The following is a 17,632-nucleotide window of genomic DNA, read 5'->3' as shown; positions in this document are numbered from 1 at the left end:
AATGATACTGTCAAGGAGTAGGGGTTACATTCTAAGTCCAAACAGCTGTGGTCACCTACAGGCTGTTCTCAAAATGGGATCTGTTGACAGCCCTTCATGCTAGGTGGTAGGGAGAACCGTTAGACATTGATATGTGGTTCTAGCCACTGTGTCCAGAGTCTCCCGATTTACTATGTGGAAAGTCTACCGCCCCTTTCCACAACCGGGGCAAAGATAGAGTATACCGAGTATAGAGGGCTGGCTAAAAGGGGCACTCCATCAATGCTACCATGGGGAAGTCTTCACACCAGCTGAGGTAAGATTTGATGATGCTGTTCTTTGTGGGTTGCTCACCCTCCTTATGAATGTGACTGCAAGAAAGAAAATAAAATCTAACAACTCTTTGGTTCACCGAGCCATACTTGGATGGAATTATTACTTGGTCTGTGTTGATACCCTGAGATGGATAGACATGTGTTCATTTCCATAGGAAAAGTCCATGCAACAATGTGATTTATTACTGAAATCTACAAAGAGCAAAAACCAAACCAAACCAAAATATCCCCCTGTCCCCCCCAAAGGAAAGTGTTAAATTAGTGAGTTATTTCATCAGATAGATTACAGGGTTGTGGCTTCTGGGACAAAAGAAACAAACACTCCCTGCTGCTTAGAGCTTTGACATGTAGGATGCTGCAGTACCAGTTCTGCTTTAGTTTTACAGGATGCTTATTGCTTTCCCCCTCTCTCTTTGTTATAGGTTAGACCTCTTAGTGAAACCCATGACTGAGTTCTTTAGTGGTGACAGGAGGCAGTGGTTGAGGGTACTGTCCCAGACCACTGTGGGACAGTGGGAGAGAGAAAGAGAGAGAGAGAAAGAGAGAGAGAGAGAGAGAGAGAGAGAGAGAGAGAGAGAGAGAGAGAGAGGGAGGGGGGGAGGGAGAGAGAGAGAGAGAGAGAGAGAGAGAGAGAGAGAGAGAGAGAGAGGAGAATGCGTTCTATCATAGCTGTCATGGTTACACCACTATCAGCTGCTGTTCCTTGACTCCTCTGTGTTAGGTGTTTCACTCCCTCCTTTCTCCTTTCGTTAAGACTGACACTTGAAGACACTGTGGCACGTGTGGGGCTCAGTGAAATGTCATGGTACACTCCAGGTTGGCCTGCAGCCCAGGCTCACAAAGGAATCCATCTTCCCACATTTCTATTCATGATTAGATGGGTGTTGTCTCCTTCCACAAAGCAATTATCCACCTCCAAGTAGAACTAAAAGCCCGAAGAAAGAATGATGGCTGTCTTCTCCCGTCTGTGTGTGTTCACACATTTCCTTGCCAGTGTCTTCCAGCCAATGCCACCTGTTTTTCTCACTGGCCAGGGCATCACTCCTGTCTCTCCGTATCTGGATAAAATAGCGCTATTCTTGGCAAGAAGAAAGCAGGAGTGGTGTGAGATCAAAACTCTATTGCTACATTCACCCTCCCCCGTGTTCCATGTTAGCTTTTCGTTGCACAAGGCAATGCTGTCTTCCAAAGCCACTGGCCTTTGACCTGTGTTAATAGTGTGTATAGCCATGTGTGTATGTATGCATATGTATGTGCACATGTGTACATGAAGCTGTGTCTTAGATGGATGTTCCTGGTATAGCATCATGATCATGTGATGTTGGATTCTCCTCTGTATGCTGTGAATGTCATTGGTTACTAAAGAATTTGCTTTGGGCTTACTGCAGCACAGAATAGGGCAAGGTGGGAATTCCAAGCAGATAGAGGAAAAAAGAAGGTGGAGTCATGGAGAAGCCATGTAGCTGCCAAAGGAGATAGATGCTGGACACTGAACAGAACCTTACCCATAGGCTACAATCTCATGGTGATGCACGGATTAATAGAAAAGGTTAAATTAAGATATAAGAACTAGCTACAAATATGCATAAGCTAATAGGCCAAACAGTGTTGCAATTAATATAGTTTCAGTGTGGTTATTTCAGATCTGGCAGCCAGGAAATGAACAAGCAGCCTATGACAACAGATTGGTAAGCCAATATATGCGAGCTAAATCCACATAAAACCTGAGAGAGCTTGGAAAGGAATTCTTGACACAAAACAATCAAAGTTCAGCTGCATTTTTTTTCAGATGGGCTCTGTTTGCTGGTGGTGAGCAAGAATGCTACAGCTCCTTTAAGACAAGGCTTACTGACTCAGCATAAAAAACGGCACTGACTCAGCATTTAAAAAAACAGCAGCTTCCTGGTTCTTGTTGCTAGTTGCTTAATGATGACATAGACCTGCTGTGACCCTGGAGCAAACATGCCTCTGCCATGTTGGACTGTGCAAAGTCAACAGGCAGGACCCTGGAGTTAGTCCTAGCCATGCCTGCTTAGCATTAAAAAAAGAAAAGCACTCCTGGTCAAAAAATAATTACAGATACGCATGCAATAAAGACATGGGTCATGGTGTTGGATAAATGTATGTAGGCTTGGGAGAGAGAAGAAATAGTTATAAAAAAGTAATTTTTTTTAAAAAAGTAAAGTCTTTAAAGAGACAAAGTCATAGATTAAAGAAGTAAATATAATAAAATGAATATTAAGCTTGTAAAAAAGTAATAGAGTAAGAAAAATAAGCCATTTAAAGATGGAAAATACACAGAGTCTGGATTATGTATACTACTGTGTTTTCTTTGAATTTTTTGACTGTGAATGAGCTAAGGACATAGAGACATCTCATTGAACAGGCTGCTAAGCCAAGCCAACATATATACTTTAAAGGTATCTTGACTTCAAAATTTGGTTCTAAGAATATGTTGCTTTGGAAAAGAGGTTCTGCTTTTGTTTCCACAGAGGATGAGAACCTGTGGATTTCCTTCCAGACTAAAGTGTTTTGATGGACCAAGACCCCCTGAAAGGTCTCTGTGAATTCTTAAAATTATTTTACCCAACAAAAAGCAGGAAGCAGTTTGAAGAAAACTATGCCCAAATTCCCTAAATGATTGTTTATAAATATTTGTTTACATTTAAAGCAGGATATGCTACAGAGATTTGCATTGGTATGGATCTTGGTTTATTGATACAAATTTAAGGTCAGTTTTGTTATATGTATATTTCTGCTCTTGATTAAGGTATTGTGTTTGTGCAGATAATTTAAAAATGTAATGTATAATTAAGAAATACAGGATAATAGATCATTATTTATAATAGTCAAACTTGTGATCATGTTAGTTAGATTTTCTAGATCTATAGAGATATATTTTAGATAGGCATTCTTCAAACCTTTCAAACACTAACAATATGGCATTTAAAATATTTTAAGAACTTAGGACTTTTCATGACAATGAGACACATCTGTTCCTGGCAGCATTAATGTACTTCAAGAGGATAATGGGCATTGAAGAGGCTCCTTATGGAGTTTGTTAGCCATTTGGGGAAAAAATGCTCTTGTCTGGACATCTTGATGTTATGCTTGCCCTGTGTGATTCCATGGCAGAAGGACATGAAGGCAGGGGGAAACAATATGAGACAAAACTAAGTTTTCAAAATTAGAATACGTTGTTTGTACAAAATGATGGGTTTATTCTGACACTTTAATACTCATGTAAAGGGTCTTTGATTATTCCCACCCCCCTTTTGTCTCTCTCTCTCCAACTGCAACACTGTTTGGCCTATTAGCTTATGCATATTTCTAGCTAGCTCTTATATCTTAAACTAACCAATTTCTATTAATCTGTGTATCACCATGTGGTTGTAGCCTATGGGTAAGGTTCCACCTGGCATCTGGTGTCTGTCTCATGGGGAAGCCACATGGTTTCTCCCTGACTCTGCCTTCCTTTTTTCTCTATCTGCTTGAATTCCTGCCTTGCCCTTTTCTGTGTTTCAAGAGGCCCAAAGCAGCTTCTTTATTAACCAATGGCATTCATAGCATATAGAGGGGAATCCCACATCACCTCCCCTTTTCTGTCTAAATAAAAGGAAGCTTTTATCTTTAACATATCAAGATTACATACAACAAAACAGTCATCAAGCAAGAATTATAGTTACAATATTTAGTCAGTTTACATTTGGCAAATTTAGGAAAATACTCTATCATCTATCCTATCTTAGTAGTCTAAAGTTTTATATCTAATCTATCTTTTATCAAAACTAAGGAAAACTGTATAACTATTCTTCTACTCCATCAAAGACTCCAGAAGGATATAATATTACCTAAGTTAACAGGAAGTGCATTGTAAGCAACTTCTAAAACTCTAGAATTAACAGAGATATCTCACTGCCTGGACAGTCATTCAAAGTTCTTCTATAACACTCTTCTAGGCATCATATAGGACCATAGTATCTGGCAGACTTTTCCATGAAGCAGGAAATTTCAGAGTTCTCCCTATATTGGTAGTTTGTCAGTCACTTTCTTCTGTGTCCTGCAGAATGTCTGGCAGACTCTTTCCTGAAGCAGAAACCCTGAAGGACTGTCTCACCTTCTTTAGGCAACTTCAGCAGTCATTTTTCTGTGGGTCCTGTGCCAAACTTTCATGCTAAGCAAAAAACTGATCCATAGTCTTAGGACAACAAAGTGATTCTGTACCCAAAAGCTAACTCTGAACCACCACGTTAATAAATACTTACTCAATAAAATTTATTTTGCTTCAGTATCATGTCTATATTTCCAACAACAATAGTGAAGCTAAATAGATATTGGTTATATTGGAAAAAAAGAAAAATCAAAAATCAATTTGAAGGAATGAAAAGAGCCACTATGGTGGGGAAGGGTACATTATCACACCAGGAACTTGAAAAAGCACAACACAAGCCCAAACATACAAAACATGATCATGTCCTAAAAATTTTAAAAGAAAAAGTTGATTATTCCCTATTATTCAGTCCTCTGAGTGAATAATTTAACAGATTCTGTTACATTTTGAAATCTATATTGATTCCTCGATTCCAGGACTTCAGCGGAACAGACACTGCTTTGCCCTCTCTGAACCATTTCTGCTTGGGAGGTTTCCACCTGCTCACCTCCTGTTAGTAGAATTCTGTTGATGTTGATATTTTCTTTTAGTTGCACATAGATTAGTTATAGCCTGTTAGGCTGAATTATGACCTTCCTATACTCTTTATTTGGAATTTAAGCATGATAATAAGATATGCTTGAGTGTCCTTTGAAAAGGATGAGTTTACAATGGATGGTCTTGCTTTTGACTGATAAGATTCAGAATTTCCCAGAAGCCATTCTGTTGGTAGAATTTCTCTGTCCCACCTACCAGTTCCCAAATAACCACACAGACACTTATTTTAAATTATAAATGCTAGGTCAATAGCTTAGGTTTGTTAATAAACAGCTCTTACAACTTAACCCATATTTCATTTATTTATTTATTTATTTATTTATTTATTTATTTATTTATTTATTTATTATGTATACAATATTCTTTCTGTGTGTATGTCTGCAGGCCAGACGAGGGCACCAGACCCTATTACAGATGGTTGTGAGCCACCATGTGGTTGCAGGGAGTTGAACTCAGGACCTTTGGAAGGGCAGACAATGCTCTTAACCTCTGAGCCATCTCTCCAGCCCCCTTAACCCATATTTCTTATCTATGCTTTACCACATGGTGGTATCTTTTTTTCAGCATGACATGCTCCATTTTGCTTCTCCTGTCTCCTGATGACCCTGCCCTTCTTCATACCAGAGAGCTCCCTTCCTGTCTTCAAGTCCCACAAAACCTATTCTTGTGTAGTTATTTAGCTATTTTTTTTAAAAAAGTATATTTTTTAAAAAAAATGTTTTTATTGAGCTATATATTTTTCTCTGTTTCCCTTCATCCCTCCCCTCTCCCCTTCTACCCTCTACCATGATCCCATGCTCCTGATTTATTCAGGAGAGCTTGTCTTTTTCTGCTTCCCATGTAGATTAGATCCATGTATGTCTCTCTTAGGGTCCACTTTTTTTTTTTTTTATCTTGGTCCTCTGGAGTTGTGAATTGTAGCTAGTTTTTCTTTGCTTTATTTCTGAAAGCCATTTATGAGTGAGTACATATTATATTTTTCTTTCTGGGTCTGTGTTACTTCACTCAATATGATGTTTGCTAGATCCATCCATTTGCCTGCAAATTCCAAGATATCATTTTTTCCCACTGTGTAGTACTCCATTGTGTAAATGTACCACACTTTCTTTATCCATTCTTCGGTTTAGGGCCACCTAGGTTGTTTCCAAGTTCTAGCTATTACAAATAATGTTGCTAATAAAACATGTGCTAATAGTTGAGCACATGTCCTTGTGGTGTGATTGAGCATCCTTTGGGAATATACCCAAAAGTGGTATTGCTGGATCTTGAGGTAGGTTGTTTCCTGATATTCTGAGAAATCACCATACTGATTCATTCCCAAAGTGGCTGTATTAATTTCCACTCCTACCAGCAATTGAGGAGTGTTCTCTTTACCCAATAACCTCCCCAGCATAAGCTATCATCAGTGTTTTTGATCTTGGCCATTCTGACAGATTTAGGATGGAATCTCAGAGTTGTTTTGATTTGCATTTCTCTGATGGCTAGGGATATTGAGCATTTCTATAAGTGTCTTTCAGTGAAGTTAATTTCCTACTGCAGAAGACTCTACTGTGTCTGTGTGAGACGTCAGCATGAAGGAGAGCTGGGTAAAGCCATAGGGCAGAACTCTGCAGAACTCAATGCCTCTCTGCGTGTCTAATCCACTTTAAGATAAGAACACACACACCACACAGAGCTTATGGAGAATTATTTTTACACTACAGTTTTATACCCAGTCAAACTATGCATGCAGTGTGATGACAGAACAATACAGTTCTCAGACATGGAAGTCACATGTGAGGACAGAACAGTGGGAGTTCTCAGACATGGAAGTCACATGTGAGGACAGAACAATGGCAGTTCTCAGACATGGAGATCACATGCTCTCCCACTCCCTCAAAGAATAAACCAAGCTGAAGACAGAGATTCAAGTAACACTGCGGTCAACACTAGAGAAAGTCAATGTGTTTCCAGAACAACGCTATGGAGAGGCCCCAAGGCAACCAGTGTGGATGGGAACCTAGGAACTAATGTTTCCTCGGAGGCTTCTAACCTACCAAACACCTATTCATTTAATTATACCAGTAAATTTTCAGTTTGATTTTTAATATTTATTTTAAAATATGTGTTTGCTTGCATGTTTGGATGTCTACCACATGGCACATGGCCACAGAGACTAGAAGAGGGAACCAGGACCCCTGGAACTGGAGTTATATATGGTTGTGAGCTGCCATGTGTGTGCTGGGAACCAAACCTGTATCCTGAGAATCATGATTAGCCAGGGCTCTTAACCATTGAGCCGTCTCTCTAACCTGACTTTGATTTTTGAGATAGGATCTCATTCTATAGACTAACCTGTCTCAGTATTCAAAGAGCTGGGATTATAACTGTGATTATAAAGCCAGCAACTTAGGTGATTTCTTTTTTTTCCAATCCTGGGAATGAACCTTATACATGCCTCCTCACTGAGCACAAGTGTTCAGTATTGAGAGTTTGGAGCTGTATTATAGAGATGCTCATAGAAAACTGAGAGAAAAAGAGAGAGGGGGACAGACAGACAGACAGACAGACAGACAGACAGATAGAATGAGAACTGTAACCTCCAACCTGCGGGGAGGGAATTTCACTAAAAAGAATTACAACCCCAGTACCCTAAATAGCTTATTGTAAACAACATTTGTGTAGTCTAAGTAAGTAAACACTAAGTATTCATTTAACCAAATGCCCTTTGGGGAGAAGGGAAGGAGGGAAGCTTGTGGTAGAGGAGGAAGGAAAGTTAACTCTTGTCTTTCCAGGAGGGAAAGCAGGGAGTGAGGAGTCACTGTCCTGGGGGTCTCTGCAGGAAGGTGAGCATGGCTTCAGCATGTCGTTCTGGAATGACAGTGAGGGTGGCTGTGATGGGAACATGCGAGGGAATCAGATTCCCTGCAGTCATAGCAAACGAGTGGGGACTGAATGGCAGCCACTGTGGAGGGGGCACAGGCTGAGTACATGGGCCAGGCTGGGCTGGCTCAGGAGGAGATGGCTCAAGTTCCACACCAGCAGGGGTCAGTCCAACTCCATGCCATCTGGGGCAGAGTGCAGCCCCAAGTCAAAGCAGCTGACACCCTCCTGAGGTGGCAGTGGCCTGGTTCTGTGAAACCCGTGACATAGCAGTGCTGACGACGTGAAGTGACTTGGGAAGCAGTTTCAGGTTCCCAGAAGCTTGGGAGATGGTGGGTTGATTGACATAAAACATATGTCTCCAGTGCAGGACATGTCAGAGCTTCCCATACGAGGATGGTCACGGTCTCGGTAAGATAGTTAGGGGAGATGATGCTGTGTTGATCATGACCATGAGACTCCATGGGAACAGAACACTGGATCAGAGAACTGACAGCACTTTCTAGATGAGGGATGCAGCACAAGGGCTGGTGTTGGCAGGAAAAGGATCTGGGTTTTATTTTTGCTTTGCTTTGTTGCTAAGCAAGCACTTTGCCAACCATTGAGCTGCAGCCCTGGACCTGGCTCTTGTATTTTGATGCCTTCACCATCAATCACCAATGCTGGTTGGAGGTGACTGCCTGTCTTGCACTCGCTCTCCTCAGGGGCTTCCACTTCAGTTTCCAGGTTCTGTGGCCTCTAGTGTGGTTTCCTGGACTGGACACTTCTCCATCCAGCTGAGGAAGTGCCACTCGCCCGAATCAAGGACGGACTTCTTAAGACGCTAACATGGAAGGCTGGCAAGATGGCCCAATGGGTAAAAGACTTTACCCATTTGTCCAGAAGAATAAGGTCCTAAACATGGATCCCCAGCACACATAGAGGAAAGCAGCCATGCTTAACTGAAGCTGCACGCTCTCTGAACAGCTGAGCATGGACAGCCCGACACAGGGACCTTCCCATTCTTATCTTCTGCTCTCTAACATGCCCTTCTCTGAGGTGCTACCTTTCTACCCGTAGTTCTAGCAACTTCTGTCCTTGCTCTGCAAACCCAGCATGCTTTCATTCCATGGTACTAAAATGCATTATCTACTGATCTTATCCCATGGTAAAAAAAAAAAAAAACTTCTCACCCCCTATATTTTACCCCAATATCAGCTTCTTAGCTGGGCATAAGAGCCCAAGGTCCTTGCCCATTGGCCATGTCAGAGTATATGCATTGGTTAGAAATGGATATACTATCCCACCAGGATATCCTGGGTGGGAGAAGCCACCCAGGTACTTTAAGGGGAACTCAAAGTGGGGAAAGTAGTCACTGAGGCCCTTCAGGGTCGGGCCTTCAACCTTTGATCATGTGCCACCTCTATCTCCTTGTTATCTGAACAGGAAGAGGAAAGTCTTCCAGCATAAGGTCCTGTGTTTTCGAAGCACTACCTACACCATGTGGCATTTTGCCAACAGGTTGCCGTCTGCCAGGATAAGCTAACAGTCACCCAGAATTCCCTTCAGAGCTGCCTTTACTTTTACCTCATCGCTGGCCTCATCCACTCCTTCTGAGAGGAAGGGTGTCAAGTCAGTGTCTGAAAACGTCAAGGTCCTCAGGAGACTCTCCAGATTATCTTTGAGTGTTGGGTTTCAATTTTTGAAGCAGACACATAAATGACGATTCTCACCTGCCAGTGTTGCACACTGAGCTTCTGAGCCAGCTGTGAGTACCTGAGAAGGCACCAGGAACTCCTCAGTCTTGCTGGTGTCTGTACTTCAGGGCTGCACAACAGGAATGAGAACCTCCTGCCTGGGCACAGCATCTGTCCTTGGTGCCCATGGAAGCGATGAAGAAGGTGACTCCCTTGGGCCAGAACACCATAAAGTCTCTTCAGATACGGTTAAGTTGGGGGCACTCAGAGGAGCCAGGGCCAGGGAAGAAGGCTTTCCCAGTTAGGGATTCTTTCTCCTCCAGACTTAGGGCTGTCCCCTGGTCCTCTGCTGGCTGGATCAGGGAGTCACGGACCCCCTCCCCTTACAGCTGTTCTGAGTTTCCCCCTCACAGGAAGACAGTGATGATGGATACAGGGCCTATTCTGTGGGCTGAGTGAAGGCCAAATAACCGCATGAGCTGCAATGGGAAAGCCCAGCCCAGTGAGGGGTTCTGCTGTGCCCATCCTCCCGGGAGCACATGCCAAGCACTGTACCAACCATTCTGAAGAAGGCTTAGAACCAGCGAACCAGGCCTCTTGCAGGGTCTCACTGGCAGACAGTTCAAACTGGTCCCACTGAGCACACAGCCAGGCTCTAGCCCTGTGGCTGTGGGGCCTCAGATCCACCTCCCACATCCATAGCATCAGGCAGGCCTCTCAGCTTTCATTTTCTCGTTCTTTGATAGCTGGAATAAAATTGTTGTCCTTGGGGTTCATGGGATTACTAGGGCTAGACAGTACCGTGAACAGAAGCGCTCTGAAGAGGAACAAATCTGTACCTGGGCACTAACCACGGTCAGTCTTTCCTTGGATGCCTGCCAGGTTGGTATCCCAAAGCTGCCACTTTCCCTCCCCCATCTACTAACTGCCTAAGACACGGAAACGGCCAATGACTAGATGAGCCCATGGCTTTCACAGCGGGCACCCCGCATCCAGAACTCAAGAGCCTGTGAGGGAAAGTCCCAGTCTCTGGAGATTTTTGAACTCAGGTCTTGGAAGAACCAGTGTCCTTGGATCCCACTACCCTTCTACCCTCCCCCTGGCCTTGCCCTAAAGACTCCAAATGCTAAAAATACCCTGCCACCTGCTGCCCAGGGAGACAGCAATCACCTGCCTTCTGACCCCAGAATCCCAGCCAGATCAGGCTCAGTGTGGCCTAGGGCACAACCCCAGGGGATCAAATTCACTTCTTCCCACCAGGCTGCTACCAGCAGGCTTTCCCTGCTGCCTGGGAAGAGGCTGGGGCAGGAGGGCAATGCCCACAGCCAGCAGGACCGGCTTGAACTTTCTGAGCCAAGGTGCCAGCTGGGTGTGGGGCAATCTGGGAGAAGGCTACTGGGGAAAAAGGCTCCAAGGAAAGAAGTGGATGAGGCCACAAGAGGCAACTGTTGGACTGTATTAGAATAAAGTCAGCACAACCACAAGCTGCCACCATACCGTCTTGTTACCCTGCAGCCAGCAGATGTCACTGTTAACCAGGAACACAAGTATCTGTGGTGAGCTCCCTGGACAGGAAGTAGATTAATGGAGACAGCTCTGGCTTGCCCTGGGCACTCAGGGGCACATGGGAGAAAACTGCTAACTGCTTCCAGTTCTAATTAAGTCCCACTCGACAAAAACACAGCCAAGAGATGTCAAAGGTCAATTCACTTGCAGTCTTAACACAGGACCACAGACAAGAAATGAGGAGCAAAGGAAGAAATCTTAATGGACTTCTCAGCAAAAGGCTTCATCAACAAAGACGTTTCTGGGGGCTTGACACAGGAAGTGCAGATTATATTTGAAAATGTGAGGGTCCCTGAGAATGTTCTAGAAAAGCAAAGTAGTAGAACTAACTGCTGTCAGGCCAGGTATTATGGCACATCCTTTGATCCCAGCATTCCAGAAGCAGAGACAGGCAGATCCCTTAGTTTGAGTCCAGCCTGGTCTACAGAGAGAGTTACAGGACAATAAGTACACAGAGAAACCCTGTCTCAAACAACAACAAAAGTACAAGTAACTGCTGTCACTCAACTGCATGGTCCAATCAGTAAAATATAAAAAACAGAACAGTATATAAGCAACAAGCCAAGTGATAAAATTAAGGGCTGTTCATGTATAATGAGAGGACCCACGTGATCAGAAATTATTGAGTCTGGTGGGGGCCTGTATGTTTGCATGCCTGGTCCCCGACGGTAGAACTGTTTGGGAAGGATTAGGAGGTGTGACCTTGTTGGAGATGTGGCACTGCGGACTGGCTTTAAGGTTTCAGAAGTCAAGGCCATTCCCAATGTGCTGTCTTCTCTCTGTCTCGTGTGGATCATACAAGCTCTCAGCTCCTGCTCCAGCACCACGCCTGACAGCACATGCTGGCCATGGACCAAGAGCCCCAATTAAATGCTTCCTTCTATGTGTTACCTTGGTCAGGGTGTTTTCTCATGGCAATAGAAAATTAAAGAAGACACACAGGTTATTTTTAGTGTACAATGCCTCTGCTCTGAGATTTTTAGACCTTTTATGTCCTTGGGAGCATCTCTAGTGCTCTATGTGAGACTCACTGTTGGAGTAGGAAGACCATGCTGCTGCTGCTACTGCTGCTGCTGTCTTGGAGACACAGTCCTGCCCTGTAGCCCAGCTGGCTCTTATTGGAGCTTTCCCGCCTCGGCCTTAGGATGATCTAATTACCTACGTTCTACCATGCCTGCAGGAAGGATCTAATTAACTACGTTCTAGCACACCTTGCTGGAAGGAGCCATTTAAGTGAAATTTGACCTAGTCCATTGGTCCTTTAACCCTTGTGTGCCTCAGTTTCCCTGTTCATAAACAGAATTTTTTAAAAGACCTCTTTAAGCAACACAAATCCAGGACTGCATGTGTGGCCTCAGAAGGTTTCTGTGTTACTGGAAAAGTGGGTGTATAAGAATTACTATTGAATGCCCCCCCAGGGCCACTAAATTGACAGAGACAAGGGCTTGGAGACATGGACAAGGTAAGGAGAAGGAATGAAACCAGGACCTAACTTCGTAGCATGACGGGCATACTGGAGCCTCTCTCAGAGTCGGAAAGAGGCCCTCTAAATACTTTACAGTTCAGTCTGCTTGCTCCACATCACATAAACATCTGAGGAAATCGGCTTCATAAGTTAAGGGTCATTGTTACCAACGGCCCCTGCTGCACGCACACATTTCTCAGAAGTGAAGGCTCCTTCACACCACCCACAGATAGATTTCATATAACACGGAGAGCTGCAGCTTGCACAGCGGGAAACGGATGACAAAGGGCAGGGGATGGTAACATCCCAGATGTTAACACACACCCAGGAAAATCTTTAGGAGACTGAACCCAAGTTTGTCGTCCAGATTCTCTTTGGTCAGAGTCATGCTCTCTCTCCACCCTTCCCCTTCTTTCTCCATTGAGACAGGGTCTTACTATGTCATCCAACTGGTCTCAGCTGGGCTCAAAAGATCCTTCTGCCCCAGCCTCTGGAGTAGCTGAACCCACAGATACGCATTCCCAATACCCAGACTGTTTTGATTTTTTTCTTTTTTCTCTTCTAACTTTCCATTCTCAGCATTGCACATCTACCAATTTTAGTTCTGGGGTTTTTTTATCGCAGGATTGGAACTCAGGGTGTCAGGCACACACTTTACCACCACAGCCAAGCCCTTGTAATAAAACAAGTCTTGAAGGAAGTTCATCCAGGAAGCATAATATATTGGGTTGCCTGGACTATTAACTTCTTAGGTTTAACTAACGGGTGTGATTGCTTCCTACAGGGAAGCAAAGGTGAGAAATGAATTACATATGCGATCTGCAGGGATGTCCAGATGTGCTTCATGAAGACGATGCAGTCTCCAATTAAAGAGTGGGTGGAGGAGGGTGGTGCCCTGTCCACCTATGCTGGGCATGCACTGCCTAGTACTTTAGGGCATGGGAAGTCAGGGGAGTATGGCAGCTAAGCTGCTTATATGAGGCTTTGTCCAATTAATCTCTTTATAGATTTTTTATGTTAACGTAATTTCTTTATTGATTTTTGGGAATTTCTTGCACCATAATTCTACTCACCTTCTAGTCCCCCCATTACCTCTCCTTACTCCTGAATGCCCCCAAAGGAAAAAATTTAAAAATCAAACCAAAATAAAATAAGCAAACAAAAAATAGGCACAAAAAAATCCCAAGAAATTAAAACAAAACAACAGAAAAAAAACTCTTGGTTTCTCCTTCTTTCCCGCCTCTCCAATACCTCCTCATTTGTCCTGGTGGCAACGGGAGCAGTATGCCACATAATACACCCTACCCTTTTGTCCATTCAGCTTTAGAAGCAAATGTTCATAGCAATAAGTGGTTAGTCTGGATCAAGGGCTCTAGTTTCTGGTACACCATCATCACTGGATCCTCACCAGAACTTCTCTGGGCTACCAAAGGACTGCCCAAATCGTGGAAAGACTTTGGGTATTTTTTACACCTCCATGTTATAGTCCATTACTGAAGTAAGTCAGAGCAGGAACTCAAACAGGGCAGGAGCCTGGAGGCAGGCACTGAAGCAGAGGCCATGGAGGGGTGCTGCTTCCTGGCTTGCTCATCATGGCTTGCTCAGCCTGCTTTCTTATAGAACCCAGGACCACCAGCCCAGGGGTGGCACCACACACAATGGGCTGGGCTCTTCCACGTGAATCACTAATTAAGAAAATGCCCTACAGGCCTTATTTTCTCAATTGGGGTTCCCCCCCTCAGATGACTTTAGCTTGTGCCAAGTTAGCATAAAATTAGGCAGCATGCTTAGCAAGCCCTTGACCAATTGAGCTACATCTCCAGCCCAGGATTTATTTTTTAATGAAAAAAAATGTACCAAGCAATGGGTTTTATTTTGACACCTACAAACATACTTTGTCCTTATTTGTCTTCTTCCCCGCGGTTCCTCTTTCCTCCTTCAGCCTTCATATCTCACATGTTCTAATTACCCCCCCTCTCCCACAACCTCAAGACTGCGTCTTCCACTCCCATGGTTCCTAGTTTATTTGGCCTACACACAACAGATATGATTAGAAGTCAAGCACAGGGCAATTGATTCCCATGGTTCCAAGCAAAATGTAAAAATTTCAGTGTTTGATTTATTCATTGTATGTGTCTAAATGATTAAAGCCTGCATGTATGTCTATGCAACTTGTGTGCCTGGCGTCTGAAGAAGACGCTGTGTTTTCCTGGGACTGGAGTTACAGACAGTTGTGTGCCACTGTGTGGATGCTGGGAATCAAACTCAGGTCCTCTTCAAGAGCAAGTACTCTTCTCCACTGAGTCAACTCTCCAGCCTTTAGATTTTACTTTTATGTCTCTGTGTGCAACATGTTCATACTTCTGTGTGCATTTGTCTGTGAAGTGCACATATGTGTGGAGGCCAACGGTTGATGTTTAATGTCTTCAACTGCTTTCCACCATGTCTCTCACTAAGTCCAAAGCTCACCAAATCTACAAGTCTGGCTGCTTAGCAAGTCCTAGGATTCTCCTGTTTCTGGCTCTCCAGAGTTACAACCCCATAAGTGTCCTGCCATGCCTGGTTGGCCCTCCATGGTTGCTGGGAATTGAGAACCCTCATGTGATGTGGGATTCCCTTCTGTATGCTGTGATTACCACTTATTAATAAAGAAACTGCCTTGGACCTAGAGCAGGGCAGAACAGAGCTAGGTATGGCAAACTACACTGAATGCTGGGAGAAAGAAGGCAGAGTCAAGAAGACACCATGGAGCCACCAGAAGAGAAAGATGCAAGCCATCAGCTGGAACCTTGCTGGTAGGCCATGAGCCTCATGGTAAAATATAAAATAATGGAAATGGGTTAATTAGAGAGATGAGAGTGAGCTAGAAATATGCATAAGCTAATAGGCCAAGCAGTGTAGTAATTAATACAGTTTCTGTGTGGTTATTTCGGGGCTGAGCAGCAGGGACCGAACTAACACTTATGCTTATGTGACAGACACTCTACCAACTAAGCCAACTCCGAGCCCAGTCTAGACTCCTGAGATGACGGGGCTATGGAAGCGCAGCCTTTTGAAGGTATTGCCTTACACTACTGCTAAAAGGCCAGCAGTGTAGGTACTGAACTTTCAAAAGGAAAAAAAAAACCTACGCTAACAAAATTACAATTCATCAATTGAAAAAAGCAACCTGTGCTTATGTGTTAAATGTGGGGTCAAATTCATCTTGGATTCGGTGACTTACAGCACGTTCTCCCTCAGCTTTCTCTCCTCTGTGTGTCAGTGATCTGTTAGGCCAAGACACCAAGTTGCTCTTGTAAAAATTAGATATGCCCACACTTGGCAGTGGGATGTGTCTGTCCTCCAATCCTTGTGGGAGCCCCAGACTGCTGTTTCTCTTCCATTCAACGTTCAGTGAACTCCCAGGAGAGACGACAACCCAGCTACCACAGAATCTGCAGCTGTCCTGTGTGCTACAGTCCAGTCACAGCTACACAAAGAGACCCTGTCTTAAAAGACAAATTAGAAGGTCAAATCAACTTTTCTAACTTTCCTATGACACGTGTACCTAGAAGTGCAGAATTCCCAAGTGTACACCCTAATGGACTGTCACACTGTAATTACCACTCAAGAGGGGATAGCTGTTTCCAGCATCTCAGATGCCCTTGTGACTCTCCCCAAAGGCAGCCTCCACTGGATTCTCCCACCACCCATCTGTAGGGAGATTTTTTTTGTTAGGATCATCAGCCCCCCAATAATGACACGGAGATTTACTATTAATTATGAAACCTTGACTGATAGCTTAGGCTTGTTTCTAACTAGCTGTTATAACTTAAATTAACTCATTGACTTTCTGCCTCGTGGCTTTATTACCTCATTTCTGTATTGCCATCCTGCTTGCTCTGCATCTCCTGGCGTCTCTATCGTTCTTCTGAGCATCCTCTGTGTGTAGATATCCTGCCTAGCTATTGGCCATTCAGATTTTTATTAAATCAATCAGAGGGACACATCTTCACGGTGTACAAAAAGATTATTGCACAACAGCAATCAGTTCAGTCCGAGTATCCTTAATCTAACAGCCCCAAGGAGGCTCATCTTAGATCTTCAGACCAGGAGGATTCACTGTGCAGCCTCATGCACTTCACATACATAGTCCAATAGCTAGGGAACAGCTCTGCCCCTAAGCATTTCTGGTCCAGGTTAGTCAACTTGTGTGACATTTACATACATGAAATCGCACACTCTGCATTCTCCTGGCATGCTTTCCCACCTTGTGATGTCATGAGCATCAGTTTCTTGTTTTCAGTGCACTTGGTTCAGTGTTCCCATCATAGAGTGAACATCTGGTTTACTGTGTGTACCCATCACAGAGTGAACATCTGCCTCACTGTGCACCCATCATAGACTGAACATCTGGCTCACTGTGTGTACCCATCATAGAATGAACATCTGGTTCACTGTGTACCCATCATTGAGTGAACAACTGGTTCACTGTGTACCCATCATAAAGTGAACATCTGGTTCACTGTGTACCCATCATTGAGTGAACATCTGATTCACTGTGTACCCATCACAGAGTGAACATCTGGTTCACTGTGTACCCATCATTGAGTGAACAACTGGTTCACTGTGTACCCATCATAGAGTGAACAACTGGTTCACTGTGTACCCATCACAGAGTGAACATCTGGTTCACTGTGTACCCATCACAGAGTGAACATCTGGTTCACTGTGTACCCATCACAGAGTGAACATCTGGTTCACTGTGTACCCATCACAGAGTGAACATCTGCTTCCAAACACTTGTGGTGAAAACCAACCACCATTTCTGGTGCCCACATCAGACATTCTGTGATATTTATATCTAGGGGTCAAATCTCTGCGTTACAAGGTACAACTTCTAGGCATGACTTCCAACCCCCAGAGAGGACTCTGCCACAGGAGGTGTGGTATGACCAACAGGTCAACTCTGGGACTACCCACTTCTTAGTCTTGATTCTGAATGCCCCCTCCACAACTACCCCCCAAAGCAGGGAGGCTCACAGAGCATAAAGCCACATTT

Source organism: Arvicola amphibius, chromosome 13, assembly GCF_903992535.2.
Source record: "Arvicola amphibius chromosome 13, mArvAmp1.2, whole genome shotgun sequence".
Classification (NCBI taxonomy): Eukaryota; Metazoa; Chordata; class Mammalia; order Rodentia; family Cricetidae; genus Arvicola; species Arvicola amphibius.
Note: the sequence above shows the minus strand (reverse complement) of the source record.